General features: G+C 40.8%; 1 protein-coding gene across 8 annotated transcripts in view; it reads right to left on the minus strand.

Moving 5' to 3' along the window:
* PIGU (phosphatidylinositol glycan anchor biosynthesis class U) overlaps positions 1-16,812 on the minus strand; it is a 110,492-nt gene that overhangs the window by 28,560 nt on the left and 65,120 nt on the right. The gene's annotated exons all lie outside the window — the stretch shown is intronic.

Below are 16,812 nucleotides of genomic sequence, written 5' to 3' on the forward strand. Positions count from 1 at the left end.
AGCCATATTATATGAAAATACTTATGTGTTCTGAGATTATACCAAATAATACTATTATTTACACACACGCACACACACACCCCTGTAAAAGTTTCATAAAACATAGATTAGAAGGACATACACTAAAGTGGTGATAGCATTAGCCTCCTGGGAAGGAGAGAGGAAAATATAATTGGAACCTAAGAAACTTCATATAACCTGGCATTCATATGCAAAGTGAAAATAAATAAACAAGTAAAAAAGACTTAAAAAGAACCCCAAATTTAGGTTAAAAAAAACAAAAAAACTTCAACTTTATCTGCTTTTTTTTTTTTGGAGACAGAGTCTCGCTCTGTTGCCAAGGTGGAGTACAGTGGCATGATCTCAGCTCACTGCAACCTCCGCCTCCAGGTTCAAGCGATTCTCCTGCCTTAGCCTCCAGAGAAGCTGGGACTACAGGTGTGCACCACCATGCCCAGTTAATTTTTGTATTTTTAGTAGAGACGAGGTTTCAACATGTTGGCCAGGATGGTCTCCATCTCTTGACCTCGTGATCCGCCCACCTTAGCCTCCCAAAGTGCTGGGATTACAGGCGTGAGCCACTGCACCTAGCCTTTTTTTTTTGAGATGGAGTTTTGCTCTTGTTGCCCTGGCTGGAATGCAACGGTGCGATCTTGGCTCACTGCAGCCTCCACCTCCCAGGTTCAAGTGATTCTCCTGCCTCAGCCTCCCGAGTAGCTGGGACTACAGGCACCCACCACCACACCCAGCTAATTTTTGTAGTTTTAGTAGAGATGGAGTTTTACCATATTGGCCAGGCTGGTCTCGAACTCCTGAACTCAGGTAATCTACCTGCCTTGGCCTCCCAAAGTGTTGGGATTACAGGCATGGGCTACTGCGCCTGGCCTCACATACTTTATTAAGTATGACAACAGCAAATACGAAACAATATAGCAAAAATCTTAGTATCTGTTTAGTTTGGGCAGTAGACATATGGCTATTATTATACATTTTCTATATTTTTCCATTTTTCCTCTCTTAAAAATGTTTTCCTCAAAAAAAAAAAAAAAAAAAAAAAAAGGATGCTGGGGGAAGAGAAATAATTCAGGACTTGTTATAAGAAAAAGGAAAATAAGAATTACCAAAAAACAAAAAAAACACCCCAGTATGTGAGACAACAGAAATGAATTTAAAGGCCGGGCGCGGTGGCTCAAGCCTGTAATCCCAGCACTTTGGGAGGCCGAGGCGGGCGGATCACAAGGTCAGGAGATCGAGACCACAGTGAAACCCCGTCTCTACTAAAAATACAAAAAATTAGCCGGGCGCGGTGGCGGGCGCCTGTAGTCCCAGCTACTCAGGAGGCTGAGGCAGGAGAATGGCGTGAACCCGGGAGGCGGGGCTTGCAGTGAGCCGAGATCGCGCCACTGCACTCCAGCCTGGGCAACAGCGTGAGACTCCGTCTCAAAAAAAAAAAAAAAAAAAAAAAAAAAAAAAAAAAAGAAATGAATTTAAACAAATCACAATCAATTCAAATGAAAAATCCATATAACTAAAAATCATGTTATCAGGGACTGGGCACGGTGGCTCATACCTGTAACCCCAGCACTTTGGGAGGCTGAGGTGGGAAGATCACCTGAAGCCAGGAGCTCAAGACCAGTCTGGCCAACATATCAAAACCCCGTCTCTAATGAAAGTACAAAAATTAGCTGGGTGTGGTGGTGTCCGCCTGTAGTCCCAGCTACTCAGGAGACTAAGGCATGAGAATCGCTTGAACCCAGGATGCAAAGGCTGTAGTGAGCCAAGATCGCACCACTGCACTCCAGCCTGGACAACAGGACAACAAGCGAGACTCTGTCTCTAAAATAAAATAAAATTAAATTTAAAAATCATGTTGTTAGGAAAAAAATCAGTTATGCAGCTACATGCTATTTACAAGAGCTATACCTTAAAATATAAGACATAGAGGCCGGGTACGGTGGCTCACGCCTGTAATCCCAGCACTTTAGGAGGCTGAGGTAGGCGGATCATAAGGTCAGATCAAGACCATCCTGGCTAACACGGTGAAACCCCGTCTCTACTAAAAATACAAAAATTAGCTGGGTGTGGTGGCGGGCGCCTGTAGTCCCAGCTACTCAGGAGGATGAGGCAGAAGAATGGCGTGAACCCAGGAGGTGGAGCCTGCAGTGAGCCGAGATCGTGCCACTGCACTTCAGCCTGGGCGACAGAGCGAGACTCTGTCTCCAAAAAAAGAGAAAAAGAGAGGGGGGGGAAAATAAAGTATTGCAGAGATAAAAATAGTCCAATAACAATAAAAGGTTCCATTCACTGGAAAAATATAACAGTTCTAAATTTGGGCCGGGCGCGGTGGCTCAAGCCTGCAATCCCAGCACTTTGGGAGGCCAAGACGGGTGGATCCCGAGGTCAGAAGATCGAGACCATCCTGGCTAACACGGGGAAACCCCGTCTCTACTAAAAAATACAAAAAACTAGCCGGGCGAGGTGGCGGGCACCTGTAGTCCCAGCTACTCGGGAGGCTGAGGCAGGAGAATGGCGTGAACCCGGGAGTCGGAGGTTGCAGTGAGCTGAGATCTGGCCACTGCAGTCCAGCCTGGGCGACAGAGCGAGACTCCGTCTCAAAATAAATAAATAAATAAATAAATAAATAAATAAATAAATAAATAAATAACAGTTCTAAATTTGAATATAACAGTCTCAAAATATATAAAACAAAAGTGGATTAAGCTACAAAGGAAAAATAAACAAATCCATCATCAATGCATAACTGATAGATCAAGCAGACAAATCAGTAATCAAGTAAAAAAAATGAAGCACATTTCATAAGTTTAATCTCATAAGATCTTATAAATCATACTTATATAGAATAGGGCACCTAATAACTAAGTAATTCACATTCATTTCCAGCATTTTGGGGGTATTGATAAAAACATCACATACTTAAATCAGGCCATAAACCCATATTGACTTCAAGGAATCTTTATCATACAGACTCCAATCTCTGACCATAATACAATTAACAGAAATTATTAATGAAAAGATAACCTAAATTAGAAAAAAACTTGCTGACCTCACATACGTATCACCTATTTGTTGTGAGAACACTTAACATCTATTTTCTTAGTAATTTCCAAGTATACAATATATTGTTAACTATAGTCACCATGTTGTACAATAAATCTCTTGAATTGTATTATAGAAAATTAAAACACTTATCCAAATAACCTAGGAGTCAAAAAGAAACGATTATGTCAGAAAATACCCCACATCACTATTTGTGTAATGTAGATAAAACAATACTCTCAGGGAAAAGTACATCCTTAGAAATTTACTTTGGAATAGAAGAAAAATTGAAAATAAATAAGCTAAACACCCATTTTAAGATATTAGAACAACAGAATAGACCCCAAAAGAAGTAAGAAAATAATAAGGGTAAGAGCAGAATTTGTTAAAATAGAAAATAAAGATACAATATAAGGAATCAACAAGACCAAATCTAGTTCTTAGAAATGACTCATGTTGATGGGTTTCTTATTTATTTATTTATTTATTTATTTATTTTGAGACGGAGTCTCACTGTGTCTCCCAGGCTGGAGTGCAGTGGCGTGATCTCGGCTCACTGCAAGCTCCGCCTCCCGGGTTCACGCCATTCTCCCGCCTCAGCCTCCCAAGTAACTGAGACTACAGGCGCCCGCCACCACGCCCGGCTAGTTTTTTGTATTTTTAGTAAAGACGGGGTTTCACCATGTTAGCCAGGATAGTCTCGATCTCCTGACCTCGTGATCCGCCCGCCTCGGCCTCCCAAAGTGCTGGGATTACAGGCTTGAGCCACCGCGCCCGGCCGATGGGTTTCTAATAAGAATAATTAAGAAAAAAAGAGAGACGAGCAAATAAACAACATTAGGAATGTAAAAGAGGGCATAACTATAGTTCTATCAGGGAGAAGAAAATATTTTAAAACTTATGCCAATGTATTTTAAAAAAAGGTGAAATGGAAACATTCTATGAAAACTATAAATAATTTAAGTGATTTATTAAAAATGCCTGTGTAACTAAAAAGAGGTGGAGATCAAAGGACATGACAATGAAATGTAAAACATCCTGAATCCCATTCCTTCCCCCAAATCCTATAAAGGTCACATATAAATTGGGGAATTTAAATTTGGAGAGAATATATTGGATAATATTATTCTATCAAGGTTAAATTTCTAGCGGTGTGGCTGGGCGCGGTGGCTCAAGCCTGTAATCCCAGCACTTTGGGAGGCCGAGATGGGCGGATCACAAGGTCAGGAGATCGAGACCATTCTGGCTAACATGGTGAAACCCCGTCTCTACTAAAAAATACAAAAAAACTAGCTGGGCGAGGTGGCGGGCGCCTGTAGTCCCAGCTACTCGGGAGGCTGAGGCAGGAGAATGGCGTGAACCCGGGAGGCGGAGCTTGCAGTGAGCTGAGATCCGGCCACTGCACTCCAGCCTGGGCGACAGAGAGAGACTCCATCTCAAAAAAAAAAAAAAAAAAAAAAAACAATTTCTAGCGGTGATAACAGTATCATGGTCATACAGAGAATGCCTAGTTCTTAAGAGTTACCTGCTGAATTAGGGTTGATGCATCTTGTCTGTAATTTCTAAGCAAGTAATTCAGGTGAAAAAAGAAAAATCAATATATTTACATAGATATACATAATATGGCAAAATGATAACTGAAGAATCTTTAAAAAGGTATTTATTATAGTACTCATTCAATTTTTCTGAAGCCATGAAATAAAAAATTAGAAAAAACTAATTCACAAGAAAATAGAAAATTGGCCCAGGTGCAACGGCTCATGTCTATAATCCCGGCATTTTGGGAATCAGAGGAGGGTGGATAACTTGAGCTCAGGAGTTCAAGACCAGCCTGAGCAACATGGCAAAACCCCATCTCTACAAAAAATACAAAAATTAGTAGTGCATGGCGGCACATGTCTGTAGTCCCAGCTACTCCAGGAAGTGGAGGTTGCAGCCAAAATTGTGCCACTGCACTCCAGCCTGGGCAAGAGACTCTGTCTTAAAGGAAAAAAAAAAAAAAAAAGCCACCAAGCCACTTCATGTGGATAAAAAGTTCATGTGGAAAAACAAACATGCAAGAATAGCTAAGAAAACATTGATAAAAAAATCATGAAGGGGGACTAGCCTTATCAGACACTGAAATATAAAACCTCTATAATTAAAACAGCACAATATTGACTCATTAATAGAGAAGACTAGTAGAATAAAACAGGAAGTCCAAATACATATGGCAATTTAGTATATGACAGTGGTGGCATATCACTATGATAAAAATTGACTTTTTAATCAATGATGCTAGGACAACTAGGTAACCATTTGGAAAAGGTTAAATTAGACCTATCTCTCACACCATTCACAAGAATAAACTCCAAATAGCTTAGGGATCCAAATATGTATTTTAAATGAAATGATAAAGCACTGTACTAGAAAAAAACATGGTGAACTTGTCTTTAACTTTGATGTAGAAAAAAGCTCAACTGTGATTGTGCCACTGCACTCCAGCCTGGGAGACTGAGCTAGAAACCCTGTCTCAAACAAACAAAAAACACCAGGTATGGTGGCTCATGCCTGTTATCCCAGCACTTTGGGAGGCTGAGGCAGGTGGATCACTTGAGTCCAGGAGTTCGAGACCAGCCTGGGCAACATGGCAAAACCCTGTCTCAACAAAAAATACAAAAATTGGCCACATGTGGTGGTGCACACCTATAGTCCCAGCTACCAGGGAGGCTGAAGTGAGAAGATCACTTGAGCCCAGGAGGTTGAGGCTTCAGTGAGCCGTGATCATGCCACTGCACTCCAGCCTGGGCTGCAGAATGAGACCATGTCTCAAAAAATCAAAACAAAACAAAACTACATACATACTTCAATAATTCCACTTTCTAGAAATCTATGTTGAAAATATACCTCCAACAAAATGAAAATATGCATAGACAAGGTTACTCACTGAAACATTACTTGTAATTGCAAAATATTGTAAGCAATCTAAATTCCCATACACTGGAGAGAGGCTGAATAAACTGTGGTATATTCACACAATGGAGTACTACACAGCTGTAAAAAAGAATGAGGATAATCTCTATTCTATCTATACTGATACGGAGGAAATTCCAGAAAATAATGTTAAGTGAGAAAAAGGAAAGCACAAAAGGGTATCTACAGTATGCTACCCTTCATATAAGAAAGGCATATAAGAGGCAGGCAAATCACCTGATGTCAGCATTTCGAGACCTGCCTGATCAACATGTTGAAACTCCATCTCTACTAAAAATGCCAAAATTAACTGGCGTGGTGGCGGGCGCCTGTAATCCCAGCTACTCGGGAGGCTGGGGCAGGAGAATCACTTGAACCCAGGAGGTAGAGGTTGCAGTGAGCCAAGATCACGCCACTGCACTCCAGCCTGAGTGACAAAAGCAAAACTCCGTCTCTAAATAAATAAATAAATACATAAAGGGACATAAGAAAATATACATGTATACATGTATCTATTCACTGGTATGAAAGGAGTACAGGAAAGATAAGCCAGAAACTAAAGAGAAGACAGCCCTCCATATCCATGGGTTCCACATCTATGTGTTCAATCAACTAAGGATAGGAAATGTTCCAAAAAAAATTGTGTCTGTACTGAACATGTAGAGATGTTTTTCTTGTCATTATTCCCTGAACAATATAGTATAAGAACTATTTACATTGTATTATTACAAGTAATCTGGAGATGACTTAAAGCATAGGAGAGGATATGCCTAGGTTTTATGCAAATACTGTACCATTTTGTATTAGGGACTTGAACATCCTGAGATTTTGGTACCCGCAGGAGGTCCTAGAATCAATCCACTACAAATACCAAGGGAAGACTGTAATTACCTAGGGTGAGAGGGGAAGGACTAGAAGAACAGGATAGCAGGAATGATGACAGAATAATACTGCTCTGTCTTTTTGTACAGCTGACTCTTAGAACCACAGTAATATCTTACATTCCCTTCACTTACCCCCTCCCCAAATAAACAATTAAAATCAACCAATATGTGGGGAGAATCCAAAATGAATATAAATACTAACAAATGAACCTAACTATATTACAAATTAATAAGACAACCACACTGAAGGGTTACATGGTGTAAGAAAAGAACTAATCTAAGTAATAATGAAAAACAGGCCAGGCACAGTGGCTCATGCCTTAATCCCAGCACTTTGGGAGGCCAAGGTGGGTGGATCACTTGAAGTCAAGAGTTCAATACCAGCCTGGCCAACTAAAAATACAAAAATTAGCTGGGCATGGTAGTGCTTGCCTGTAATCTAAACTACTTGGCAGGCTGAGGCAAGAGGACTGCCTGAACCCAGTCGCACGACGGAGCGAGACCCTGTCTCAAAAACAAAACAAAACAAAACCAAAAAAAACCTTACAGTGGAGAAGCCTGGCAGACACTAATGTCACCAAGTGATCAAGGTAAACATTACCATTCAGAAGATATGGCAATATCATGAACCCCTCGGTACAGTGCACTGAGGACACAATATGCATTTTTGCCAAAAACATGTAACTTCAGACCAGTCATGAGAAAACGATGACAATCTAAAGTGAGGTACATTTGACGAAAATAACTTCACAAGTCATGAATGACAAGTGAAGACTGAGGAACTGTCTCAGACTACGAGAGACTAAGGAGATAAAACCACCAAATGCAATGTGGGACCTAAATATGATCCTGAAACAAACAAAAATTGCCTCAGTAGAAAAAGCAAAATTCTAATAAGGTCTGTTGTTTAGTTAATAATGTTGCATAAACGTTAATTTTTTGTTCTTGATAACTGTAGTATGGTTACGTAAAATGTTAACATTAGCGGAAGTGGAGTGAGGGATACAAGAAACTACTATTTTTGCAACTTTTCTGTAGGTCTAAAATTAATTCAAAATAAAAAGCTTTTAAAAATGGAGATAAAACCATCTGTTACATAGTTGGTTAAAAAAATAAACATGCAATTTTAAAAATTAGAGTGTTTTACAAGTCCAGTTTAAAAAAAAAAATCAGCCCTTTGCCTCTAATCTTCATTAAATCAAGCTTGTTATTGTGATGTTCAAATCATTTATATAATTATTAAATATTTTGGCTGTTTAATCTTACTTTGAGAGATTTGTTTAATCTTACTTTGAGAGATTTGTTAAAACTAATTACGATGGTTGATGTATCAATTTCTTCTAGGTGTGTCAATTTTTATGTTCTAAGTTTTAAAGATATCTTATTAGTCAAATACAAGTTTGAATTCTCAAAAACAAAACAAAATAAACAACAAGCAGAACTTCACAATGATATACCGCTAGAACTGCCAACATGAAAAAGACAGATACCATCAAATGGTGGTGAAGATGTGTGGCAACTAGAATCTCATATTTGGTTGGGGGGGTGTAAAATGGTGCAAAAACTTCGAAAACCTGTCTAGTAGATTCTAGCAAAGCAAAACATACACTTGCCTAATGTCCCAGTAATTCTACTGCTAGGTACTGCTCAAGAGAAACAAAAACGTAAGTCCACAAAAAGACTTATACCAGAATGTTCATAGTAGTCTATTTATATCAGACAAAAACTGGAAATGGGCCAAGTTTCCATCAATAGGAGAATGGGTAAACAAAATGTTGCACACACAAAACCACCACCCAGCAATAAAAGGAATGCATGCAACAACATAGATAACTCTCAAAAACAAGTTGGTTGAAGGAGGCCTTATACAAAATAATCCTATTATTTCATTCCATTTATATGATGTTTTAGAATACGCCAAACTAAGCTATGATTAAAACAATATTCAGAACAGTTGTGTCCAAGGGAATAGGAGTGGGAATTGATGGGGAAAGGGCCTGAGGGAACTTACTGTATTTTTTTTTTTTTTTTTTTTTTTGAGATGGAGTCTCGCTCTGTCACCCAGGCTGGACTGCAGTGGCCGGATCTCAGCTCACTGCAAGCTCCGCCTCCCGGGTTGATGCCATTCTCCTGCCTCAGCCTCCCGAGTAGCTGGGACTACAGTTGCCCGCCGCCTCGCCCAGCTAGTTTTTTTGTATTTTTTAGTAGAGACGGGGTTTCACCGTGTTAGCCAAGATGGTCTCGATCTCCTGACCTCGTGATCCGCCCATCTCGGCCTCCCAAAGTGCTGGGATTACAGGCTTGAGCCACCGCGCCCGGCCATGGAACTTTCTGTATTTTGAGAAGAGTTTGGGTTACACAGATGTTTGTATTAAGATTTGTGCACTTCATGGTATGTAAATTCTAGCTAAAATGAAAAAGAGCATAAATAATGAACTCCAGTTGATGCTTATGCTGAATTATTTACAAGGATATGTATGACATCTGCAATTTACTTCAAAATGTATCAAAAATAAGACTGACCGATGGGTAGATGTATATGTGATAAAGCAAGTATGGCGAAATATTAATGGAAGAACGTATGTTGTAGGTATATGAGTGCTCATATTTTTCTTTGAAATTTTTCATTACAAAATGTTGGGAAAATGTAAGATTTAATACACTGTTTAGCAAGCCAAACATATGTGGTAACACTTTCAAGAAAAGCCAAAGAATGATTAATAAAAAATTCAGGGTAGGCTGTGCATGGTGTCTCATGCCTGTAATCCCAGCAATTTGGGAGGCTGAGGTGGGTGGATTGCCTGAGCCCAGGAGCTTGAGACCAGCCTGGGCAACATGGTGAAACCCCATCACTATATATTTGTAAAAATATACAAATAATAACTAATTCAGGGTAGTCATAACCTCTGAGGTAGTGGGAAGAAGTGCAGTGTAGAAGGAGAACTCACAGGGCTTCCAAAGGACTAGAAATGTTACATTACTTAAGCAGGGTAGTGGAACACAGTGTGTCTTTATTATCTTTTAAAGTATGCAAGTATTATAAAGCAGAAGCGCATTCAAGGCAGATGGGACATCATGGGTTTGGGACCTGAGGTGGGACGGAACTTGCCGCACTGGAGGAGCAGAGAAGGTCTGTGTGGTTTGAGATTTAGGAGTGAGTGGTAAGTGGTATAAGATAAGCACAGAGAGGTAGAGAGCAGCCAAGTCAAGCAGGAGTTAAGCCATTTTGGTCATATACACCTCATAGACTCTTTAACAGTTGAGAGAAAAGATTCAGGTGGGTGAGTCTTAACGCCTCTTCTACGATCTTGTGGCAAAGAAAGCAAGTTCCAGACCAAATTCTAGCACACCTAAAGACATCTATTAAACAGATATTCCTTAGTGAGCCAGGCCCAAAGCAATTCACACAAACTATTCTAGAAGCTCCATTCAGTCCCAGCTCTTTCTACCTCTAATTGTTCCAACTACTACTTATGAAAAAGGTGGCCGGGCGCGGTGGCTCAAGCCTGTAATCCCAGCACTTTGGGAGGCCGAGGCGGGTGGATCACGAGGTCAGGAGATCGAGACTATCCTGGCTAACATGGTGAAACCCCGTCTCTACTAAAAATACAAAAAACTAGCCGGGCGTGGTGGCGGGCGCCTGTAGTCTCAGCTACTTGGGAGGCTGAGGCGGGAGAATGGCGTGAACCCGGGAGGCGGAGCTTGCAGTGAGCCGAGATCACGCCACTGCACTCCAGCCTGGGAGACACAGCGAGACTCCGTCTCAAAAAAAAAAAAAAAAAAAGAAAAGAAAAAGGTTCACTCACGATAGAACTGACAATATCCCAGAGGCAGGGTTCTGTTGCCCTTGGAGTCACATCAGGCAACCAGAAATCCTAACCAAAGGCCAAAGGATTATTAAGGAATTACTCCTCAGGCACCATCTCCAAGGGACAAAGTTACAGGCCTTGCTAGATTCATATTCCTTCTTCATGCAAGCATAGGATTATTTCAGGGTCTCGCTCTGTCGCCCAGGCTGGTACAGTGACAGGATCATAGTTCACTGCAGTCCCTAACTCCTGGGCTCAAATAATCCTCCTACCTTAGACTCCCAAGTAGCTGGAACTACAGGCACATGCTACCATGCCTGGCTAGTTTTTTCATTTTTTGCAGAGATAGGGTCTTGCTCTGTTGCTCATAAACCACCACATCCGACCCAATTCTGCTTTTGACTACTTCAGTTTCACCAATGAGCGCCTACTTCTAATACTTATTTTGTTAATTAGTAAGACACTAATCTCACCAGTAAAAATTGGCCAGGTGCAGTGGGCCATCCCATAATCCCAGCACTTTGGGAGGCCAAGGTAGGTAGATCACTTGAGTCCAGGAGTTTGAGACCAGCCTGGACAACATGGCAAAACCCTGTCTCTACAAAAAACACAAAAATTAGCAAGGCATGGTGGCACATGCCTGTAGTCCCCGCTACTCGGGAGGCTGACACAGGAGGATTGCTTAAACCTGGGAGGCGGAGCTTGCAGTGAGCTGAGACTGCACCATTACACTCCAGCCTGGGCAACAGAGTGAGCCCCCCATCTCAAAAAAAAAAAAAAAAAATCCAAGCTGCTTCTGACAGTCACTATGCTAATTAGTAAATGTGTTGATCAAACTATAGAGAGTGCTGCACTGATGGCAGCCCCTGGAGAGTGCACCCTTGCAGATGTAAAGTTAGGTGACCATCATGGAGTGTGGATGCTTCATTAATGTAATTCACATCCCCCTGAAGTTGAGGCTGAAACTAACTAGCAAATATATACTATCAGATGGTCCATGAAGAAGTATTTTTAAACAAATTACAGACATCATAACTCCATAATAAAGACTTTAAGGATGATGGAAGTCGGCGAAGAGTTTTAAGCTGGAGACGGCATTACTGTTAACAGATCTTAGGTGAGAGGAATCTGATCAACATCATGGTCCCCTCTCTAAGCTTTATCTACATAGCTCTACTCTGACTTCTCCTTGCAACTGTACTGTCCCCTAGCCAAATGTGGCTATTCTAATCTAAAGGATAAATTAACTAAAATTAAAAATTCAGTTCCTCAGTTCCACTAGCACATTTTAAGTGCCTGATGGCCACATGTGGCTTGTGTCTTCTGCATTGACAATATAGACACAGAAAATTTCCATGGTCACAAAAAGTTCTACTGATACCACTGAACTAGAATGAAGTTTTAAGAGAATGATGAATTTCTGGGGATGGAAAATAGTTCAAGCCCGGGTGTGGTGGCTCAGGCCTATAATTCCAGCACTTCGGGAGGCTGAGGTGGGCAGATCACTTGAGGTCAGAAGTTCGAGACCAGCCTGGCCAACATGGCAAAACCCTGTCTCTACTAAAAATACAAAAATTAGCTGGAGTTGGTGGTAGACATCTGTAATCCCAGCTACTCGGGAGGCTGAGGCAGGAGAGATGCTTGAACCTGGGAGGTAGAGGTTGCAGTGAGCCGAGATCATGCCATTGCACTCCAGCCTGGGTGACAGAGAGAGATTCTGTCTCAAAAAAAGAAAAAAGAGAAGAGAAAAGAGAGAAGAGAAGAGGAGAGAAAAGAAGAGAAAGAAAAGAGAAAAGAATTCAACAAAGAGAAGGCATCTATAGACAAATTCAATGAAGAAGGTATTTAGGTTCTCAGTTAATTCCTCAATCATCTGATCTTCCTTCTGAAAAAGACTGCCATTTAGCAAAGAAGAAGGGAGGAAGAAAAAAAAGAGGAAGAAAACAGCCCAGGAGAGAAAAAAAATGCCCTCACAAGTAAAAATATTGTTTTATCTTCTCATTCCGCCCTACTGATATTTAAAAAGAAGTATGCCAGGGAATAAACAACAAGGCCATGAAGAATTGAATCAAGTGGGCTGTTAAAAGCAGTTCTCGGCCAGGCGCAGTGGCTCACACCTATAATCCCAACACTTTGGGAGGCTGAGGCGGGTAGATCACCTGAGGTTGGGAGTTTGAGACCAGCCTGACAAACATGGAGAAATGCCGTCTCTACTAAAAATACAAAATTAGCTGGGCGTGGTGGCACATGCCTATAATCCCAGCTACTCGGGAGGCTGAGGCAGGAAAATTGCTTGAACCCAGGAGGCGGAGGTTGCAGTGAGCCAAGATGATGCCATTGCACTCCAGCCTGGGCAACAAGAGTAAAACTCTGTCTCAAAAAAAAAAAAAAAAGCAGTTCTCTTAGGCGAGCCCTAAACACTCAGGAGATGAGGTTTCACTCTTTGCAAATCCCATTAGTGGCCCCCAAGTTTCTGTTGGCTATCATTTTTCTCAGTGTTTTATTCAACCTAAAGTGCTGTCAATGTTAGACTGGAAAATGATTTTTTTTTCTTGGCAAACTTGTGATTACAAGATGTGCAATAAATTTTATGTATAATTCTGTTTTGAAGACATGGTCTTGGGGTCAAGGTTTGCTCTGGGGAACAGGGCCCTAAAACGATAAAGTAATTTGAAGTATGTACTGCATTTATTTATAAAAACTGAACTTGCACTTAATCTTGCAGGACTACTCCAGTTACACAGTGAGACACACCTAAAATTCCTAAAAAAGAAACTCCAGCAATCCTCTGATGGCTTGTTGTTTATAAATACTAGAGCCAAACTTAATCTTGAGGTTGTAAAAGTGGATTGTATAAATTGGGTCATTCTTGCCATGTCCAACTAAATCAGGGCCAGGGGAAAGAGCACTCAGGGCACACAGCACCTGCTCCAACAATTAGATTTTCCACAAGCCCAGCTGCTGAAACGGCCTGCTGTGACTCTAAGACTACTTTGACCTACCACTGTCACTCACCAATCAGAGATTTCCAGCTCCCAAAAACTTGACTAGGGTCAATGAGCTTTCTTTCAAAGCAATATATACTATTTCTTTTTCTAATAAAACTCCTAACCTTCTGTTTGTTCTTTGGCCATACCAAAGGCTACCCAGTCTGTGTGTATGCCTCAAATTGCAATTCTTGCTTCCCAAATAAAACATTAGAGATTTGTCTCTGTATTTTATTTGACTTTGACAAGGTTCACACTGCAAATTTCCCAGTGAACGGGTGAGCTTTCATCTTACCTCTTTTGCTCCACAGCAAATGCTGACTTAAAACCTAAGTATGTAAAATGTATGTATGGGCTGGGCGCAGTGGCTCACGCCTATAATCCCAGCACTTTGGAAGGCCAAGGCGGGCAGGTCACCTGAGGTCAGGAATTTAAGACCAGTCTGGACAACATGGTGAAACCCTGTCTCTACTAAAAATACAAAAATTAGCTGGGTGTGGTGGTAGGTGCCTGTAATCCCAGCTACTTGGGAGGCTCAGGTGGGAGAACTACTTGAACCTGGGAGGCAGAGGTTGCAGGAGTCAAGATTGTGCCATTGCACTCCAGCCTGGGCAACAGAGCAAGACTCCGTCATGAAATGAAACGAAATGAAATGAAATGAAATGAAAAATGAAATGAAATGAAATGAAATGAAATAAAATATATGTATGGCCGGGTGTGGTGGCTCACATCTGTAATCCTAGCACTTTGGGAGGCCAAGGCGGGCAGATCACTTGAGGTCAGGAGTTTGAGACCAGCCTGGCCAACATGGTGAAATCCTGTCTCTACTAAAAATACCAAAGTTAGCCAGGCGTGGTGGCAGGTGCCTGTAATTCCAGCTACTCGGGAAACTAAGGCAGGAAAATCGCTTTAACCTGGGAGGTGGAGGTTGCAGTAAGCTGAGATTGTGCCACTGCACTCCAGCCTGGGCAACAGAGCAAGGCTCGATCTTAAAAAACAACAAAAAAATAAAATGTATGTATGTATATAAGTAGAAGGGTTGGAAGAATGATGCCCTAAAAAAAATCTATCAATTTTTTAAACCATTTTATTACAAACACAAAATGCAGGAAATCACATAGAACAAATATAAAGCTTAGTGAATGATTATAAGGTGAACATCCTTGTAACCACTACCCAGGTCAATAGAAAGAACTTTTCAGGCATTCGCCAAGTTCCCCCATGTTTCCTGATCCGACCACAATCCCCTCCTCCCTCCAAAGTAACCACTACGCTGGCTTTAATAATCACTTCCTTGCATTTCTTCACAGTTTTTCACTTACATTTGCGTCCCTTTCTATAGTTTAGGTCTTGCCTGTTTTAAAATTTTTGATACAATTGTTAAGTCTCTGAATTCATAGCTCCTCCACTCCAGCCTACTCCTGCCCATATCTTTTTTTTTTCCTTCTTACAATTCATATGTTACAGAATCTGGAACATTTAACCCATATAACATCTCATAATACGGATTTTCTAATTATATACCTTATTTTCAGTATTTCTTGCAAATTGCAGCTATATCCAGAGGCTTGATCGATTTTGGATTTCATCCTTTTGGCAAAACTTGGTGGTGGGTAATGTTCTTTTGTCAGGAGGCTCGGTTTTGTTTGTTTCTGATGTTAGTAGTTATTGATGCTCAGTACCTAGACCATAACGGGTTGTAAAATGATGCTATCCTATCATTTTGTTATTATTTGTAAGTTGGAAAAATTTTATGCAGATATATTTCTGTCACCTACTATATGGTTATCTAGTGGTACAGGAAAGGCAGGACAAATACTTATTTTTTTAGTTTTCAATACAATGAACTGATTTCTTATCAATTCTCCTAATTTAGCCAAGTAGGTTTCCTTTTTAGTAACATTATGAATGCCTGGATTTAAATGTATTTATGAGTTTTAATCTATTGCAAGTCTTACCCTGTTGAAACTCAAATTATCCCTCTTTGGTCAGTGGGAGCCTCTTCATGTTAGATCCTAAGTCCTTTCAAGATGACTCCAGTAGACTTTGATAAACTTTCATGTTATCTGTTATCACAATATTCTAGGATCATCCTATACATTTCCTGCCCTAAAACCTAGAATTAGCCATTTCCCTAAGAAACTCCAGTTTCTCTAAATGGGTAAATGGTATTTCAAGATCATAATTTGGGCACTAAGAATGTTCATTCATACTGGGTTGGTCATTGTTTCTAGACCTTTTAGTGGACACACACACACACCACCCCTACAGGGGACCAGGCAGGTAGCAAACAAGTGAAGGTGAGAGAAATGAAACAGGGATTGTGGCAATCTGAAGAGGGTATGCTCTGCCTAAAGGGGACAGATCTTACAATTCCTCAAAAGGAGCCAGAAATACAAAATTTCCACATGAATTTTTAAAATGCTGACTACTAATTTCAAAAAAGTCAAACACCAGGGTCAAATGAACCACATCTGTGGGCCAGATGTGACCCAAGGGTTACGTGCACCCTCAACCTGAAAACGTCGACTCGCAGTTACAGGATCCTGGAAGTCACATTGTTGCTAACAAATAAAAAATATTTAGGGAAATAAAGAATTCTCAGACTGCTTCAGAAAAAGCCCAACTATATTATCTTCCTCTCCCCAAGTCTCTACAGCACTAGGGAGAAAAGCATTTTCTGTACAGAAACCATTTCCTTTCTCAGACATGGTGTGAAAGGGAAAAAGCCAGTTATCTGAATAAACTCTTAAAGGGAGTTAACCTAACAAAGTTTTTACATCTAAGTTCTTGGAATCACAAGAAGAGATCCAGGAGATATATTTTGCATGACAGATATATTAGAGGCAACAAAACTGGTAGAAAACTTTATTGAAAATGCTTGATCAAGCTCTTACCTTCATTTTTACCCGTTCCAAAAAGAAGCAAAGCTAATGGCACTGCCACCTCCGCCCTAGCACCCAACTGGACAAAGCAGAAATAACAGAAAGTGACTGGAGGAAGAAAAAATAAGGTGCGAAAACTCTAAATATGGCCCCAGAGAAGGCTTGGGGAAGGACCTGTTATCAAGAAATAACTGACTGAGTTTGGCTCCTCTGATGTAAGCTACCATCACATGACCTG

Source organism: Macaca fascicularis, chromosome 10 (assembly GCF_037993035.2).
Source record: "Macaca fascicularis isolate 582-1 chromosome 10, T2T-MFA8v1.1".
NCBI classification, from domain to species: domain Eukaryota; kingdom Metazoa; phylum Chordata; class Mammalia; order Primates; family Cercopithecidae; genus Macaca; species Macaca fascicularis.